Source organism: Stegodyphus dumicola, chromosome 8 (genome assembly GCF_044657685.1).
Source record: "Stegodyphus dumicola isolate Sdum_Otavi_A_Nest chromosome 8, ASM4465768v1".
Lineage (NCBI taxonomy): Eukaryota > Metazoa > Arthropoda > Arachnida > Araneae > Eresidae > Stegodyphus > Stegodyphus dumicola.
Window position 1 is genome coordinate 98,250,112 of NC_140775.1, and position 21,485 is coordinate 98,271,596.

The window sequence follows — 21,485 nt, forward strand, 5'->3', positions numbered from 1 at the left end:
TAAATGAGTTAGCGTGCGTGTATTCGAATGAGGTAGAAAGAAGTTAGTATTTATGGGAAGGTTTTGGAGGGCGAATTTAGAGCGTGTTCTGCCTGCCCGAAGGCCACGTTGTTATCTTTGGTTTACTAACGATTAGATTTCTGTGACGTCAAGCGCTTCAGGCTTGTTACGCAGACTTTTACGAGTCAGAGCCTGCTTCTGCTTTAAGTGAAAAGTCGTTAGGCTAACTTAATTCTATTCTCTTTTAAGTTACTTGTTACCTTTTGAGTTAAGCCCAAAGTGTTAGTTTCTGTAAGCACGAGTCGGTGCCATCTGTGAATAATATTTAGTTAATAAAGGGTTCTTTACACCCTTTATCTGGACTTTGTCGTACTTAAGGATTATTCCTTACACAATCTGTTATTGTCCTTACATAATCTGTTATTGTCCTTACATAATCTGTACTTCCTTACATAATCTGTTATTGGTTGGTGTATGCTCGCTAAGAATGCAAGACGTTAATAAGTTAGAGAAACTGACAAATGTTTATTGAGACTAAATACTTACGTTAAAAAAAGTTTGATACATTATTGTATATTATACTGAAATCCGCTGCTCAATAAAATTTTCTTGATTTATAGTTATCTAACGTATGCCTTGCGTAATTTATATTCGTTGACATCACAGATGCAGCTGTTCAAAATCGTCTAAAATACGTTGGACAGTTTTACAAACAAAAATTATGCATAATGGCTCAATAGAACTGCTATTGCATACAGATTCATTCATGACACTTTATTACCAACTGCTTTGTCAAAATACTCACCTAAACACATTTCCTTCTTTTTTTCCTTTGAATAAATTATAGTGGAATATTATTCAATTTCTTCCGCCATCAGTTGTTTTGCTTATAATTCGAAGATATTATTAAAATACACCTACTTATTATCAAGACCATTAATCATTAACATTTCGTTTAATAGTTGCTAATATTTCAAAGAAGATAATCACATCGGAAAAGAAAGTGATAAATTTAACAGCAGGAGAAAATGTCGCTTATTTCTATCACAATCTCGATATTGCATCAAAATGTTTCAATGAAAATAGCTGTGACTGAAGGTAAACTAATATTATTAAATATAATTATCAGTATCCTGAAGGCAAAAGGTAAACCTTCTGCTTCATCTCTCGTTAATTAAGCTTTTTATCATTACTAACGAACATGGTTTAAGTCTGAAGTGTTTCTAACTACTGTGATATCATTTGTGGGTCATAAACCAATTAAACACCAGGTGCAAAAAATCTCTCTTTGTACAAAGTTACTTAATATGGGACTAAAAATATTGCCGATTGAAATTTAAATCACAATAAGATATAATTGAATAACTGAACGTAAAAATAAGTCAATAATCATTCTGAAAATAATGTCTATGAATTCATTTGAATTATTTTCCTCTTTAAACGACATGACTGAAATTTGCAAATCTTATATATCTAGTTAAAGCAGCGGCTAGAAGTACATACATTTTAAATATGTTTCAGTGAAACGAGCTGTATTGCAGATTTTTCTAACCAGAATTAAAGAATATATCTTAGATTAATAAACGCGGAATATTTCAAGGTAATAATTTTATTTATTTCAAATTATTTTTGTAAACAATTTTGGAATTGGCTAAATACGAGGTGTAAATATGTAAATTCAAAATGCCATTTTTAGAAAATTTTTGAGTAAAATATTTATATTCTTACAATTTAAGTTCAAAATGTGTGATAATTAATATACTTAATATTGTGAGATTTCATGTACAACAGAAAATTTACTAATTTTTAGTGATTTTTAAAACTTTTCGGGCACCATTCAGCTGAGAAAACCATTCAATTTCCTTTTAAATTTGAAAGGAAGTATACTGTTTTCACTTAATATATAAAATTCTGTTCTGGCAAACTGATGAATGAGAAGAACTGAAAAAGTTTAGAAACATAACTTTGGAAATATTTTTCTACTTAGAAAAATGGCTTTTAATTTATCTTTCACACGCAGTCGCATGTAACTGGTTCATAGAGTATTGCCATTTGGCAAAGTGTCAAAACTTTAATTTATTCATTTTGATATATCCATTTTTTTAAACAAGCTGAATAATTTAAATGCAGCCTAAGCTCTTCTACATTTTTAAGTCTTTATTTTATTTTTTGATAACATATATATTTCATATAAATCAAAATAATTTATAGCACTTACAACTGATAATTTTTGCCAACATTTGTATTTAGTTGTAGTTATAAAAATGCTTCTAATGCCATGTATCACATAACGCGTATAGAATTCTTTTTTTTTTTTAATTTTTGTAATATTTCACGTTTTTTAGAATTTTTTTAAAAAAATGTTTTTTACGATAAACTCTTTCTTCAGGCGTGTTAAAATGTAATCTAAAATAGTCAGAGTGCAAGTTTATTCTTTCCCTCCCCCCCCACACACACACCCAGCGACAATAATTTGCAAAAGGAAAACGTTTTTTTTTCCTATATTATTTCTAAAAATTATAAACTCATATAATTAAACGTGAGACATCTGATTTTCTGTATAAACGGCCTTTAAATATGCTTATTGAGAAAACAAATTATTTTATTTCGGAAGTTATGTTTTGTGTGGAGATTTGATTTTCTTAAATCCAACAGAACAGTAAATAGAGACATTAGCTTGAAAATTTCAGAAGTAAACGTTCTACATTCTAATAGATAATAAAAAGTATCAAAAAAATTTTTAATTACTATCATTTAGTATTATTAAGCCTTTAAATTTATAGTAATATTTGGCGTGGAAAATGGTTTTTACTTCAGGGTTTGTTTTGGTTTGGTTTAGTTTACGTGATTATGGCAAAGCCTCGAGGGTTACCTGCTTAAGGGGAGCGATGCCTTCGTAGAGATTTCTAAGATAAACTGGCTCGTATAAATGTTACACATGGGCTTTGGTTTGGTTTATTTAATTACGAAAATGCCTCGAAGTCTATCTGCCTAAGAGTAAGGATGCCTACGCGGAGGATTTCTTAAGGGAAACTGGCTTGTATACACTTTACACATGGGGAAAACTACGAAATCGCCCATACAGCCAGCCCATTCGCGGGATACGAAACTCGGACCGGAAACTACCAACTGTTTTACCGCGACTTTAGCGCTCGGGTGGGTTTTACTTCAGGAAAATTAATGATAAAACAAAAAACAAAAAAACTTCTTCACTTGGCATGCTACATAAACTATGTTTATTTGTTCATAATTCGCAATCTAAAGCCATAGGATTGATGAGCTTTGTTGCGTTTGAGCTCAAGTTTAAGCTAATACATATTTCAGTACCAATTGCTGAAACTAAAAGAGTTTTCTTAATTAAATAGTATGCGACAAAATTTGCATAGGAAAGAAAATTTCAAAAATCAGATACACGCTATAACATTTTGCGTAATATATTTTTAAAAGCCTTTCTTGAAACAAAGTGCCGTTTAAACTTCTTAATAAAACAGTTAATTTTAAAGTATGATACAATGAATATCTGTTATTTTGTGATGTGCGGTTTAAGTATTTATAATAAAATGAGAAAGAAAATTCAAAGATTAACTGAAAGAGGAAAATATTGCTCAAAAGTAGTTTTAAAAGTTCTAAAGTAAATTCTAAAGTAGTTTTAGAACATATTTTAACGTTCTTAATAAATAAACACTTAAAATTTCCTGTATGAAAACATTCCCACAGACAGAAGACAACAAAAACAATTTTCAAATTAATTGTTTAAGAGGCCTCTAAATTAGTTTAAAATTAGCCGAAATTTCTGGGCCTTTTTCTTTTTCACTTAGCATATTTAACTGTACCGTACACAAAAAACCATATTCAAATATTTTAATTTTTAAAGAAGTTATAAACAACACACCGATTGCTCTTTAAATTTCGGAGAAAATGTAAACAAATTTATCCGTTAAAATATTTTAAAATAAATAAAATATTTTAACGGATATTTACTGATGTTATAATTCAGGCCCACCAGCGGCCGAGCGGTAAAGTCGCTGAACACTGGTAGTTTGGTCCGAGGTTCGAATCCCGCGAACGGGCTGGCTGCATAGGCGTTTTCGTGGTTTTACCCATGTGTAACGTGTATACGAGCCAGTTTCCCTTAGAAAGTCCTCCACGAAGGCATCCGTCCCCTTAGGCAGATAGCCCTTGAGGCTTTGTCATAATCACACACACACAAGATGTTACAATTCATATATGTAGTTCTTTATAATTCCGGTTAGGATTGTCAGTGTTACTAGCTGTTAATGAATTAAAATTTGGTGGTGTAAATGCTAAAAGCATAGATTAAGAGTAAGGAATCTCTCTCTATTTAATCACTGCAGAAAAGCTTGCCCAGTGTCGCTTGAACAAGAGCAAAATGTTTAAGTTTTCCCGCTTTACATTTAAAACATTAAGTTTTCCCGCTTGGGGGAAAAATAAAGCAGCGAAATATAAAACACTAAAACATAATTTTTATGTTATAAATGAAATAAAACATATTGTGCGAGGGAATTTTAAAGTTTTCAGTAGGTATGATCAATACAGTACATTGCTTCTATCTACAGTTTTGAATCATACAGCAAATATTTAATTATATTTAATATTATCAGGCTAAAAATACACATATGAGAGGAAAATAATGTTTAATATTTACAAAGTGACTTCTAAAGGTTATTTAGTGTTTCTCGTGAACGTTTATTAAAGATAAGTCTGAGGCATGATTTAATTTTCGTAAAAACTTAAAACAAGTTTTTTCAAAACATATTATTTTCGCAGTTCATATGTCTTGAAAATGTTCCATATGATTCATTTTTTGCTACAAACAATTAACATTCGAAAGAAATTATTTTATAACACGCTACAATAAATGCACGTATTTTGGATATAAGTATATTAAAACATTTAAACTTTGGATAAATTTGGATTAAAACTTGGGATTTAAACTTGGGAACAAAAGGTTAAATTTTGTCAAAATTGGGATTGAATTCACAAAAATAGTTTTTGAAATTCACTATTAGTCAAATTCCAAAACGGATGCTCAAGTATTTTTGTATACTCAAGTTGTTTTAACAACTTTAATGTAAGCGTTTGAATAAAACACTGAAAATTAGAGCGCACGGAGCATTTAAACATTTATTTATTAAAAAATTCCATTTTTTAGGAAAACTGAATTTTTAAAATTTGAAATTTGTAGCATATATTTGAAAAAAAATATGTTATAAAAAGGACAGCACAAAACTTCTCGATGGAAAAGCAAAAACTTAATAAATAAATAAATAAATAAATAAATAAATAATAAAAATATATATATAAAAAAAAATAAAAAATTTGAAAAAAGAACTGTGATTTTTAAAGCAAAGTTTTTCTGTTTTGATACTTTTACAATTAAAATATAAATTACATAGTGATATAAATTCTGCGGTTAAACCTGAATGCTAGTAAAAATTTAAATATCGACGACATTTCAACTTACAAATAAAGATAATTAAGAGAACTCTACAAAATTCAATTCATTTGAGGAAATTTTTAAGCAAAATTTAGTTTTTCATATGTTTACATAATGAAAATACTACACCACATTATTCATTATCTTGTTCTATTCAGACGCTAAAGCAAATTATGAAACATACATACATAGTGCAAAGAAAAAATGCGATAAAAAACGGTTGCAGAATTATACCAGAAAAAAAAAAAAAGAGCAGAAAAAGGAGAAAGAAAGAAAAAAGAATTTTCTAGACGTTCTTCAGCTAATTTGGCTCTGAATTTTCAAAACTAAGGCATATTTTAAGTGTCTAATATTTTCTATTTTAGCCTTTTTTTTTAATCATTTTGTGATTGCTCGGAACATCACTATTTTCTCGACAGAACATAAATTAAACAATCAAGTAAATTTTGAAGAAAATATTGTTGATTTTTTTTTTCGTTAAAAGCAAGGCAAAATTAACTTTATTGAATATAATTGCAGAGATACAGTTTAATTTGATTGCATATAGAAGCGCGTATTTAACTCTTTGTCGCTTAGCCGCAGGTGAAAAATTATCAAACCATGAATTACCAAGAATTCACGTTATTAATGTTACTTCAAAACCGAGATTTTTATAGTTTAATGATAATAATTATATTTAAGAATATTAAAATGAGTTTGACTTTTGAGTATTGAAAGCTCAACATTTTAATGCCTTGATGACTTTCATTTTAATCATTAATAAAATAAATAATATCACATATGAAATATATAAAAAAAATTAACTTGTTTTTATGCAATACAAAGGGCTTAGTGATATAACCTACTGTAATATGTAATAAAGCGTAGTTTGCACCTTGAACATTATGTGCATGAGCAAAGGAAGTGCTGCATGCGTTTGGGCAGATTTAGCTTCAGACAATAAATGCATGGATTAGCATTTCTCTGCTGTGTCCGAACTGTAGATTTCTCGCTAAAATCGTTATGGGTTTCTCGAGAAATAATGTTGAGTGGGCTAATTATATCTAAATACCTTTATGCAGTTAATTTAGGGGGCTGAGATATTATATATTTGTAATTTTACTATGCAGATACCAAATATTGTTAGAAAATTCTTCTCTATTATATTAATATACCGCTCTTATACCACTTAAAAGTATCCTAGTAGCAAAAATTAGTTATTTTTAAACAACTTCAGTGTGACGCTTAGTAGTCAACAGGCAGGAACTATATGAGGTGAGTTGCGTGCCATACAGATTGATTCACTTCATAACTTATGCATAATTTCCGTAAGTACGTTTTGCAATTTTTTGTATTAATAGACATTAAGATAATTTTTTAACTTTATGGAGTTATTTATAACGGAGTCTATTCGAAAATACGTTGGGATACCTTGCGTTATGTTACCAGGTATTTATAATACACTGTTTTGGCAAGTGTTGTCAATGCAATAACATAGCACTGCCTCACATTGGTAAGTGAAGAGGTTTTCTCCAGAACTAATGACTATGAATTAAATATCCCCAATGTCATTCTGTTACGGCCAAAGGTATAGTTTAATTTTAACAGTACCTAAATGAACTGTTCGGCGATCTCATAGGTTGACCGCCAGTAACTAAAGGTCGCCGCACCGGTGGGTATCTGCTTTAGCAGGAACCGATGTCCTTTAGGTGTAATTTCTTTTTAAAAATTCATCTAAATTTACTCCGTTGCTCTAGCCAATGGTGTCCTACAGTGACATGTGTGTCAACAGGACTTGACAGGCAATGATGTGCTTAATTTTTTAATTAATGAAAGCATCAAAGTATGATCCCTTAAACAGACAATCTAATTTTATTTCTTCTCTTTATAGTGTATAAACTTGGATAAACATTATGTTTTACCTAAATCAACTGCTAGAAAATATTTACTATGTTTTCCTTACAAACGTGTTTTATTATAATTAAATATTTTCCTTACGAAAGCAAGAGGAATAATGATATATAATAATTTTTATATAAGTATTCTTTCAAATATAGGTTTTAAGGGTTTCAAGGGTCCCGCGAGAGAATGTTGAAGAATGCTCTTCAAAATATATACAGAATATAAAAAGGCTAAAACAAAAAATATTAAATAGTTACATAAAACATTTATGCATTTAAAAAGTGTTTGCAGATAAAGCAATAGAAACAAATTTAACAAGAAAACAAAAGTAAAGATAGAGACAAACAATAAATTAATATTCAAAGAAAAGAAAAGATACTCATTGGGGAATCAATACTATTCTGAGACATAGTTGCTGAAAGATATTGTTTAATTAATGTTGTCTCGAGGAAAAAAGATCTTATCAAATGGAAAAACGAAAATTTCTAAGAACTGTAATCAAATATCTAAACAAATAATGCCTTATTATTTTTTATTTGGGTGCTTATATTTGATAAACAACTATAGTATGTTATGAACGCATTTAATTGATTTGACAAAAGGAATCAACTGAGAATTGAAGCTATATTAATAACGAGGATCGTACTTGTGAGTATTTTGATTTTCCACATAAAAATGGAAAACGACTCACTTTTGATACAGATGCATTGTTTCAAGTGTTTTCCATTGTTGTTGTATCGAGTTTTGCAGAACAAAATACATAGATAAAACCATTTGCGGAATGATCTTTGTTTATTCACGGAAATAATAATTCAAATATACAATGAAAATAAATTACAAAAGAATGAAGTATTATGAAACTTAAGTATTTATGTTATAAGAGCTCAACTAATATTTAATGTTACGATTTAAATTGAATTTCGGAGAAAATTGCAAATATAAACTGCAAAAATTGTTAAAATATGTTTAAAAATTTGATTGCCTTAAAGAAGAATGGCAAACAGAAGTGGACACTTCAGGCTAACAATTCCTGTTGGAATTCGATTTGAAGCAGGCTATAAAGTTTCGAAAGAGCATACAAGATACTGGTCAAATTTATGAGTGTCTTAACAAAAGCATTTCTATTTAAGCTTAAGTATTGAAATAAGATTTAATAATAGTTTCATTCAACGGATTTTGGTGTTCATATGCCTCCTGTTAGGAAACTTATTGGGAATAATTAGCAATTTCTAACGAATATATAACATATTCAATCTCTGTAACATCATGATAATGCGCTGCTATATAGTCAAAAGCAATACCATTCTTGTACGGTGGAATGTATACGTCAGCCGCTTACATGGTTTTATTATCAGGGGATCATAGCAGACTATCGATTAATTAACTTCAATGACTAGACATGATTTAGTCATAAAATCTGAACATACTGAATATGTCATTGTGAAAGTAAATGATACCTATATGATGAAGTTATAGTTCTTCATGAACAATGCATGACGTAAAGGTTTTATTCTGAAAGACCTTCAATTAAATTCCGATATATTTTTGCTTTGGTTGCTCAGACTGGTGATAGTTTAATGCATCTTGGTTTCTAGATTAAGGCCTGGCTTGCTTCTTGTGAGATAATATATGTTCATAAGAATGCTGTCTCTTGTGATTAGAATATATCTTTTACGTATCAATTTATCTTTACATCTTATCTTTATCTTCTTTTTTATTTATCTCTTAAGTATTTTATGCAAATGTAAGAAGATACAGGATTTCATTTAATGCAGATATTATTTAACAATTAAAATCTGTAATTTATCAATGTTTTGAATTATAAATTTAATCGCCTTAAAATCAAGATTTCAGTTAAATGTTAACGAAAAATTCTCCTTTTGCTTAAAAGCGTCACTTATTTGATTCTGTTCTGAAACAAAAGTAAAATTCATAGCTGCGAAAGTATTATGACCGATTCTTTTTAATCAAATGAGAACTAACTTTCGGTAACAGTTTACTAGAAGGCTTCTTAGATTTTACTTTGAGGAATTACTACGAACTAATTTTTGGTAACGGTTTACGAAAATGCTTCTTAGATTTTCTTCTGAGGAATTATTATGTTAAATGGATATATGTCTGGTACAAATCTGATTCATATTTCGGCGAAAAAATTTTAAAATATTTGGAGTTTTAGAAAGCAGATGTGTAGTGCTATTATTATTCAGTAGCTGGAATTACTAATGTTTAGTAATTGAAATAATGAACGCTTAGTAGCGAAATTATTCTTGCATCAATTATTAGCAGTCAGTAATTGAAACACTAATCTTAGTAACCGAAATTTATTAACTGTAAGTAGCTAAAACCACTAACGCTTAATAACTGAACCATTTTTTTTTTTTTAATTTGCGAAAGAAACAGCTAAGGAAACATGGGATTAATTGATTAACAAATCTGGAAATTGTATCAAAAACTCCCAGTTCCTAAGCCTATATAAAAGGAATCTGACATTCTTTCCGTATTTTATATCCATTGTTTTCGTTTGTGTGATGAAAATTTGATCCATATGATTTCGTTTGTGTGTGTTTGTGTGATGAACCATGTGAGATGAAAATATGAGCTTCAGTCGTTGTTTTACAGGATATTTTGAGAAGTCAATGCGTTTGTAATTAATAAAAAAAAAGACCTTTTTATTAAATGGATTTCATTGAAATGATTGGCTTTCTCTTTAATTTAATAGGAACTAATATATTCAAACAGGTGTTTTGTCTCTAATGAAGATCTACGTATAATTGTGGTTCTCAACCTTTTTAGTCCCATGAACCTCCTCTACCAGAGCTATAAGATCATTCCTCTTTTCCTTTCCAAAACTCGAAGCATACATAAATTAACTTGTTTTTATAAATTAAACAGCAATAAACAGAAAATGTTGATAAATGATAATCAAATGTGTCTAAGGTCAATACTATTACATTAACAAAAGAAGAACCGCTTGTTTTTGTGCATATTTGCTACACAGTAAAATGCCTTTTGCTATGAATGAAATTATTTCTATACTTTGAAAGAAAATTTTATGCTAGTCCTGATGGTACTCATTAAAAGATTTATAACTGTGTCAACAAATTCTTTTTTCTCATTGCTGATGGCATAAGAGATAAAAGCGACCCAAAAAAAATTTATTCTTTTTATTTTATTCAATTATTTACTTAAAAGTTATTCAAAGACTCCTATTACCTTCTAATAATTAGGAATTATTGATAGGAAATAAACAATTATTTTGTCAAAAATGAAATATTTTCATTATTTACAAGCAGAGAAGTAATGCTTGTATATATTTGAAATTCCTCCTTTAAATTTCTTTCACAGATTATGACCTTAAATTTTTACAGTTTTAAGACCTTTCAAATGTTTTCTACACTGAGAAGAAAATTAAATTAAACTGTTATCTGAAAGTTTTTTTTTTTTTTTTTTTTTTTTTTTTTTTAAGTTTCTTCAAAGTTTGTTATTCTGTATATAAATTGAAAAAGTATTAATAATTTTCAAATCGTCATTCTATATATAAATAATGATCATTCTATTTAGAAATAATGGTCGTTTTTAAGTTTACCTGAAAGTTTACCTGTTTTTTAACCTGAAAGTTTAAGAAAAGCTGGTGTACCTACTATTAAAAGTGCTTATCAGATTTTTCAACTTCTAAAAATTTGGCTTCCGGCTAAAAAGTGAATAATTGAATTCTCATGACAATATTTTAACTTATACTGCAAGGTTATTAGATTTATATGCAGTTTATATAAATTTTCTTTTATCCAAACTTTAAGAAGAGAAGTGCGGTTAGCCTTTTAATTACTTGTTAAGGATTTAGTTTTCGTTTATGAATGTAAACATAATTTTACTCAAATTTTGATGTTTATCAATATTTTCTGTATTTTTTCTTGCTTAATTTATAAAATATATTAAAAATTAATTAATTCGATTAAAAAATGTAAGCTTTAAAAATTGTAAAAAACTGCGATTATGCAATTTTTTAAGAGTTTCTTTATTTTAATAGCTTTAAAATTTTGGTTCAAAATACCATAGGTAGTAGTTTAACGTGTAAAACAATTTAAGCTAAACGGTTGCGTAAGCCTGTTAGTTTAAAGATTGACTTCCCAGGAATTCAAAGTATCGAAAATAAATATTTTAAAAAGGTTTTAGTTTGGTTTAAGTAATAACGTTAAAGCATGTACGGCTAATTAATGCCACGTACTGATCTGTGTACTTGCTCAAAAAAGAAAACGAGTTGATTATTCAAGATGAAGTTGCGTGTTTACTTCTGTGGCTTGTCTAAGCACGAGGCTCATGACAAATATTTCTCCAAAGTCGCACTGTTTCATATTTCGCTAGGACATAAAAATCATCCATTGAAAACCATAAATAAATTTCCGAAATATTTAATGAATCTTTAAAAATCTAATTGCAAGCTTATTTTTCTGTATGTATCAGGTCTTCAGTTGCTAAATTTATTATTCCCTCACTGCATTATAAATTTACTCAGAAATTTTTATTTCCATAAGTCTTGAGACTCATCTAGACAACCTAAATTGGTACATTTTTCAAATATGAAAGCCATTTGTGATACTTAAGTTTTCCGTTAATAACACCTTGAAAGAAATCTCTTCGACATATTTATTGTTTTCAATTTATGGAGTTAGCTTCCTAGCGAAATGGAAGATACTGTCCTTGAAGAAAATACTTGTTGTAAACCTTGCGCACTAGGCGATTCAGAAAATAAATGTATAATTTCTTCTTGAATAACTATTTCTTTTTCATTTTTAAATAAATTCATATGAGTCCGTATGGCGTTGATTTCGATGGACTGATATCATAGCAATCTTTTCCTAATATTTGGCCATTTGAAAAGTTCAGTTTGAATGTGAGATTTTATATTCTATGTAATTTCTAGGGGAATGATTTTGAAACGAGTAGATTTACCATAATTGCTTAGTTTAAAATTGTTTCAGATGTTACACTGAAATTTACATATCAAAATCAGGTAATAGTTTCTTTTTAATATTATAACCATGGAATGTTTTCATTTTGAATATTTCTTTCACATTATGTAATTTAATGATAAGCTATTCGAGATGTTAGACTGAAATCTGAGGTAAAGTTTTTAAAAACCTTTTATTTATTTTTTTTCTGAAAAATTAATAATTCATGGCGCTTAACCTTCAGAGAAAATTTGAGCAAATTACCTTCCATTCAATCCAACGGAAGTTTTCCAAAGTCAGCAGAAACGGGATGTTATGAATAATAAAGATTTCCTATATTTTAATATTTTCGTAATAAAAGTTTTTTTTATTTACGTTGGTAAAGACATTTCATTTATTCTGATAGATCTCTTGTCATCTCATAACTATCCATTCGAATACATTAGACTCACTCCATACAATTTGCGATTAAAGTTATAGTTTATCGGCTTATTTTTCTCAGTCTGCTGAATTCCTCTACCTTATTATTACTAAAACTAAATATGAGGGATTTAACATTTGATATTTCGTTCTCAGCTAATGCTAATGTCATTTTCAAGTAAAATAATAATGCACTTTAATTTATGTTTCCGTATTGTCAGAAATACCCATTTGGCCTAATATATGAGATAAATAACCGCTATTCAGCTTAGTCTTAATCGAATTTAGAACGTGCTAAGTAGTTATTTACTAATTTTTATGTCGAAAAATTTTTTTTATGCACTTTAATTTATGTTTCCGTATTGTCAGAAATACCCATTTGGCCTAATATATGAGATAAATAACCGCTATTTATCTTAGTCTTAATCGAATTTAGAACGTGCTAAGTAGTTATTTACTAATTTTTATGTCGAAATTTTTTTTTTTTTTCAGATAATATTCAGAAAGGACAAACGTTTTATTCCCGCGTATTTTCAGTCGGCCATCTTGATTAGAAATTGGATGATATGTAGCCTGAAAAGACTTTTTTCTAGAGAATTTACAGACAATTATTGCAGTGAATATTGTAGAGACAGAGATGCATCTTTACATTATAACAATGACATGGAAATTCTTGTCTCATATCAGTCCTGTATTGAAAGCAAAATGGTTGCACTAGTGTATTGATCTAATTAGGTCATAATTTGTGTTCAACTATTTACCTTCTTATTAGGTCGAAACATGATCTTAATAAATCATAAACATGAATTATGATCATATTAGATCATTATAATAGAAGTTACTACAAAGTCGTGAGAAAACGCTTTATCTTGTGCAACAATATTAGCAACAGCTCGTAGTGATGGAACTAAACAAAGCAGTCAAATTTAAATCAAACGTGAAACAAGAAAGACTATACAATTAATATTACTAAAAGCTGGTTTAGTACCTACCAAAGCGTCAAAAACAAAGTGTTGGCAGCGACAGAAAGCCCCGAATAATTATAACTATCAGAGCTAGCAGGAAGCTGAAACATAACGTGCATGTGAAGCCAGAAATGAGCTTTGTCTTAAAATTCAAAAACCTCAGTTTAAATACTGGATAGTCATTTGCATTCTGGTGAGTAAAACGGAAAGGAGAAGTTATAGTAAAAACCAAAATCATAATAACTGGTTAATTTAATATATTATCCTTACAAATTGATTAAGACAAGAGAGAAGCTGAGACAAACTAGACTTGGTGTCAGCCATGAATAACTTAAAAACATGTAGATTGATAATTTGGTATTAAAATTATTTAAAATTTAATTTATAAAACCCCCAAAATGCTCTTTAAAATTTAATAAGAAATTGAGAATTTTTAAAAACAGTCTCTCAAAAATTTGGGTTCAAACAGTAAATATATGGAACTGACTTCGTCAGATATGTTAATGGCAGGTATAAAATTAGGTAGAAACAAACAACATTTAGTTGGTAGTTTCATCCAGCTGATTTCGAGGGAGTCGGACAGTGCGAATTTTAGTCTCTTCAAGGAGCAATTCACAGAAGGAGAAAGCCTGATTACCTTGAAATTGACAGAGCTTTCTAATGCAGCTTCCCACCTGAGTAAGTCTTTCAATCATTATATGAAATCCCTAATTCCCTGATTATCATTCACGTCTGTTAATTATGCTTTTTTGAATTATAATGCAAACAGTACATAATTATTCATTGTCCGCAACTATAGAAAGCCCAGAAATATTTACCATGACAGCAGTTCAGTTGGGCTTTGAAGTACGCGCAAATTAAAGACGCCACCCTACTGCACAAATTTCAAATACACATGTAATTTTTACTTCTTCGAAAACTTTGTAAATAATATCCTATTCACCAGGAACTTTGCCGATGATATAAATGGTAGACTCATATATATTTTATGAATTGCATGCACTGTATATGCTATATTTTTGCAAGAAATCGAAATTTAGCAAACAAAATGTTGTGAGAGAGCAAATCGCAAGGAGAGAAACTATATCGCACTGAATTCGTACAAAATGAACGTTTCAGCGATATCTTAAATTTAAACTGTTTACAAAATGGACACATATATTAGAACCTATATTAACACTGCTTTTTAGGTTACAACGCAATGCAGGTTCTATGCTTATTACTGACCTCAGATAAGAAAAAATGAAAACTTTTGTAACAAATGAAATATTTGAAGCCTCTCTATCACATTTTAAGAAATTCAGCCTTTTTCTTTATCATGATTTTTCTTTGTTTCTTAGAAGCAATAATCTAACCTTACAAGGTGAACTTTGAATGCAAATTACGTTCCTAGGTTTTGCTGTCCTGGAAATTTCAGCTTTGGTATTAAACTTAACTATCTGAGAACTCCGGGATATCCCTTGGCTCCCTTGGCTGCAATCCTGAGTTTGTTTGGTTAAAGAATTTTCCAGGTGGAAATGATCACCTTATACGGCTCTTTTTAATCTGGTATTCAAAATCCCTGAAATCAATTCAATGCCAGATAATAGGAGTTAGTTCGGAAATTACTTAACCCCCAATATGTACTGTAGTTAATGAATTACTACAGTTAATGAATGTAACTATAGTTTTATGAAATATCCTGATATATTGTTAAATACATTCTTAGCTCTTCAAGGTTTTGTGCACTGATTTGTTGGCAAATTTTCACCTTTTCACAAGAAATTTGAGTTTATTTTATTCTTCACAGGCTAGTCGCGTAACAAAAAATGTAAATTCATGAAATTCTCGTGACCTGGGATTCGTACGATTTCGAGAAACCTTTCGACATTAACATCTCAAAGAGGGATACCAGAAATGAAGCGATAACACATATAACCAATATCTGAGTACATCAGTATAAAAGTAATACGTCCTACAAAAATTATATAATGCATCTTTCATATAAAAAGCAAACAATTTTGGAAACCACCATTTTTCAACTGCATTATTTTGTAAATGGTGTTGTAAAATCATTATTTTGCATCTTAAATATAAGATTTGTATTTAATCGAAAGGCGTTTTTATATATTACACTGCGCATACACACATTTTATTTATTTAGAAGCAGCCTTTCTTTAAAAAAAAAAGGATGCTATAGCATCGAAATTATTTGTCAACATTAACAAAGAACGCAAGACGATTTTATACAACTTCAGAAAATAATTTTTCGTCGTATGTCAAGAGCACAGCAAAACGCGTAAATTCAAAGTTCAGTCTTGTGGTTTGAATTCTGGAGTCGGACTATTTTACAGCCAATTTTTCAGAAATTCGAGTTATAAGCAGCAATAAAATATTAAGTATAAAAATTAGCCAGCATTCATAATTGCTACAATTGCTAGATCTAAGCTAATTGTTATTAGATTATAATATAATGCAATCTTTTTATATTATAATACAATCTAACAATTAGAACAATAACCTTAAATGATAAAAATATATTTATGTATAAAAATAATCTGCAACTATAATCTAACATTTCTAGTATAACCGTTAGATTATTTGCTATAGTCAATGAATATTGTCGATTCTTTTTCGCTAGAATATCCACAAAAAATGCACTGTGAAATAACTCTACTCCAAAATCTAAAATAAAAAGATTAAACTTTGAATTATCCTGTTTTGGTGGACTCAACGCTTGCAACGTCGTTTCCTGAAGTTACATAATATCGTTGTGCTGCGTCCTTATTAATACCAATAAACAAGATGAAAATCTTTGTATGTAACAACTAAGTCTAATGTAAAAAATATTGTCCAGTTAAATAGTAATCTTAATCCAAAATAATGGTGTTAATGCATGAATACTTAATTAAAAACAGACCGACATGGAAATGGTATATTTCTTCTGTATACGTAAAAAGTGAAAAAAAATTTGTAATGTAATTCTATAAAAATATTTACTGTTTTTAACTAGATAGATCATGAATTAAAACATGTTTATTTGAATAAATCTGATTCAGAAGTAAAGAATATTAATTATTAATATTCTTATCTATTGCATTTAAATAGCTTAGCTTGTGAACAGATTAATAATAAACAGATTGAATTTTAAAAATCCTACATTTTGCCGAATAGCAACTAACCCGAACGAAAAGTGAAATAATTCATTCTTAGAGGACATTTAAAGTTAATCAACGCAAAATGGCATTACGAGACTAATAGCACTTTTAGGCTAAAAAAAACTCTCAAAAATATTCAAGAAAATTCTCTCCATGCTAAATTTATCACCTTATAAATAAATAAGATATAAACTAAAATCGTATGCGCTTATATAGCTAACCTTTAGAAAATTGGTTTGGTATGCGTAAGCTTCGTTTGGTATATACCTAAGCTGAAAAATATCTACGTATAAATGAAAGCGTGCAATTCACGCCGCATTCTTTCTTATGTTATAGCCTCTTAACGGCGATACCTATACATTGCAACACTCAAATGTACATTATATTTATATATTTTTAAAGAGAACTTGAAAGTCATTAGATATTTATAAATGTAAGCATATATTGTCACATCTGTTCTAACAATTCATATGTGTTCGTTCAATCATTGTAAATAGCATCATTCACTGATCAAAATAGCAATCTTCTGCGCATTACACATAATTGATCCACATATCAACATCCTTATAAAACAAATTTAAAATTTAATTCACCGTATTCGCTACTTGAATATCCCTGGAATTGTTAATTAAAACGTACGCAGTTCTGACGCCAAGACTTACCTTATGAATAAATCACATGCAAGAATTTTCGAACGCGTACCACAAGGAAACTAAAAATTACAGTTTTGCTAAGCGCGGGAGCCAAATTTTAATGAGAAATAACAAATTAAGAAACGACTTAAAAGTAGAATGAATTTGAAGGAAATAGCCAACCCACACCCGTTAAGAGAACCCTCATTGATTTTAATTTTGTAAACTAATTAATGCGCCTGCTCTTTTATTCGTCTAATGACGCTCTTGCGCAGTATCTTAGTGATTATGAAAATTATCGCTCTTTTCCTTCCATTACAATGGCAGAATTCTATGAAGAAAAATTGATCTTGGGGGCACTTGTCGCCATCTATCGTCAGTATATGAAACTATTAACTGTTTTTTCGATATGTCTTCCTCCGGATGAAACTGATATTTTGTTAAACTGTTATCATCATTATTTAATTCAACAGTCATGTGTGAAAGGCATTCATAATCAGGAAATGGGCTTAAAAAAACTTTAAAAGCATGAGTTATTGTTCTATTAATAATTCTATTTAAAAAAATTGTTTATAAATATTTTATTTCTTAAACTACTTTTAGGACATTTTCAGGTCAGAATTTATTATGAATTATTGAATAATAATCTAATATAAAATATAATTATTGAGTTAATCAAATATTATTTAAAGAAATTTGCATAATTTTTCTTCTTTCATTTCTATTCTTAGAAAATGTATGAATTGATTGACACATCTTCTAAGAAGAACGTAAAAAAATAACTATTTGTACATAAATTCAAGAAGAAAATGCCTCTGAGATTTGAGCTTTTTTTAGAATCTTAATTTTGAAATAAGTTGTATAGTAATAGCATTATTAATAATAAGCGTTTGCCCGATATTATTCACAAATTATTTATTAGGAATATGATACAATTACTGTTGCGTGATAAAGAAACATTTCCTGAAAACATGCAGCATCTTGCTTTGTTAAATAGCAAAATTTATTAGCTTTTCTTGCCTCCAATTGTCAGCGTACATTTAGCCTGTACATTTAGCTTATAAATACGTAAACCATCGACAACAGTAAAATTTAGCTAATTTAATATGATACAATCAAATATACCTGTACATTTCTCTGCTTCATTTTTTATTATTATGAAAATTAATTAAGTGCAGCTACTTTGTAAAGAAAATTTTATTGCAATATTTTCATTTAACTAATTTTTTCTAGTCTTTTGGATAGATTAAGTAACATTATTTTTTCATGAGATTCTTTCTTTCATTGTTTAATAGACAATATGTTTTTAACGAGGTGAAACAAAGTAAAAATAAAATGTATTGACTTTTTTATATTGTTTATATATATTTAATGTAAATTTGTATAAATTGTAATGCAGATTTATTAAAACTGACAAATCGGAAAAATCAGAAGTAAAGTAAAATTAGTTTATAATTTATAATTATAAATTTCTCCCTCCTTACCACGTGCCTTTGTACGTTAATTGTTCAGGCTAGTATCGGGATGTCCGGAGATCTCAACAAGGACATTGCTGATTTTTTATTTTTTCCCCTTCGGAATAAACTTAATGACTCTACAGATACATATGAGATACTTGCATTTGGTATTTTCGGATTAAGTCAGAAAATTAAAGTATTAAACATTAGAGTAGAAATTTTTTAGCAGTTATTATCAAGTGGGCAAACGTATATATGTATATAAATTCATATTCGACTACAAAAGCTAATTCCATTAAAATAAACATTAAGATGTAGACTGTTACTTGAAATAAAACATAGGAGCTATGAAACTGTAAATTTGAAATCATCAGTTATCTAAAAGTAATTAGTCATTTAATTAATTTAAAAATTTTATGCAATATTGATTATGATATATTTATTGTTCTCTTCAATTGTCGTTACTCTGAGTAATTTCCTATCCCCATTCAGACATATGACTATTGCTTGTGCTTTTAATACACGAGTAACAATTAAAATTTGTTTTCATATTTCTTCAATGAGTGATTAATAGTTTATATTTTTATTGTTAATACGAATTCAATTTACTGAAACGCATTCTGATTCCTTTTTTTGCGTTGCTCATTTAAAATAGTCCTTGAGAAATCTCTTTTATTTTACCTATTTACGTATTTATTTGTGTAGTTAACAAAGCTATTCTATGTTAATGTAGTAATTGTAAATGAATGTAGTAAATGTAGCTATAAGGAATTAGTAAGTAATGTAATTATTTGTAAAGCTAATTTTACAGTCTTTTTGGTTAAAACTCTCCCTTTTACTGTATATATAATACTGCAGCTTCGAAATTGTTATAATGATACAAAAAATAAATCACTGAAACACTCACATGCACTCAAGCATATGTGTCACTGAAACACTCACAAGCATATGTGTACAGAGTGAGATATATTAAACTGCTAATTTATGCAGAAATTTCTTTTAAGTTTACCTGACTGATTTAATACTTTTAGTTACAGAAAGGATTTAAAATCGTACTATGTTGTCTTCCAGTTATTTATAAATTCCTGATAATTTAATGAGTGCTATTAATTTTAACTGCCAGCCATTTACTCTGCAAGTATTATAGTTTTATGCTGCTTGTGGTAAAGAGAAAAATTTGAACTGATTTCATATACCATGCTCGAAGCATTCTTCGTTAGTTTAAACACTATATAATACAAGTAAGCAACCAACAGATTTTAATAATTGAGATAACTCTCAAAACTATTTCCTTTAATACTCTTTTCTAACCTCTTTAATTTAATTTGCTCTCGTTGTACTTTTTTGCCCGAGGCAAGGAATTCACTCTCTAGGTATTGATCTGAAGAAAAAAGTATAGTTACGAAGCAAATAGACTGTAGAGTAAACATAAAGAACTATCTATTATTTCTCGTGTTTAAATTACGCGATAACTCCATAGGAAAATGTTAAATTAAGCTAGATTACTAATCATAATTTATATATCATTATGACTGATTGCTTGTATTATATTGACCTGATTATCACGCATAAAAGCACGGCCTTGATGAATCTGTAGAAAGACTTCATTTATCATGGTTGAGGTCACACCTGGAAAATAACACAAGCTAATTAAAAGGTGTTGAATGTTATTATCTAAAATGTCCCCTCAGAATTTTAAATGTTTTATGACACATGAAAAATTAGAAGATTTCTGTATTCCATACATTTGCGAATGTTTCGAGAAATTATCCGAAATTTGAATGTATGTTTCAAAAATTTGAATGTATGTTTCAAAAATTTGAATGTATGAAGATGTAACTTTTTCATTTTGAGTTTCAAGTTCTAAGTTTGTTTGGTAGATAGAATTTAAACAATAAAAAATATCTTAACAACACAGTATGAGCAATGATGAATAATTTGCATCCCAGTTCATTTGGATTTTGAAATAAATAACAAAATCTAACTGGAAGAAACACAAGCCAATGTAAAATTCAAAACTAAGTAGAGATTTGTATGCTATCAAATAAAATGCTATCGATTTCAATCATCATAAGACACTCATCCATGTTCTTCAGGGTCAAAAAAAATTGTGTATATCTCCACCTGATCGTCCTCGAAGTCAGCAGTCAAATCTGCCCCAACTTTTGTTGATTCAAAGGTTGCTTTTTGGCCTACTTTTATAAGTAATGATATTGCATTATTTTTTCAAAAGATATAAATTATTGTTATTTTTAATGACTCTATTCTCTACCGAAAGAAATGGGGATTTTAAATTTCAATTACAGCAGGAAGCTAATTTTTTAAATAAAATTAAATTTTCTTGAATACCTAGAAATGAAAGCTAAATTCTATAAGAAAAATTTAAGCATTTCTTAATTAAATTTTATTTTTTTAAACTTATACTCAGCATTTTCTTTTTATACTGTTCCATTGAAAACGCTGATTTAAATATTACCAAAAGGAAAGGTGAAAAATTGTGTTTACTTGAGAAATGTTTTTAAAAGTAATATGAAGGATATTGTCAGTACAGTCATGAATCTTCAAAAATCCTTGATGCAAGAAAAA

The 21,485-nt window shown here is 28.8% G+C and overlaps 1 protein-coding gene across 1 annotated transcript in view; it reads right to left on the reverse strand.

The window, feature by feature from the left end:
- LOC118193851 (uncharacterized) overlaps positions 1-17,616 on the reverse strand; it is a 333,808-nt gene extending 316,192 nt beyond the window's left edge. Inside the window, exon 1 of the transcript XR_015042681.1 lies at positions 17,473-17,616. The gene's annotated coding sequence lies outside the window, so the exon portion shown is untranslated. The remainder of the gene's footprint in view (positions 1-17,472) is intronic.
- Between the last annotated feature and the right edge of the window lie 3,869 nt (positions 17,617-21,485).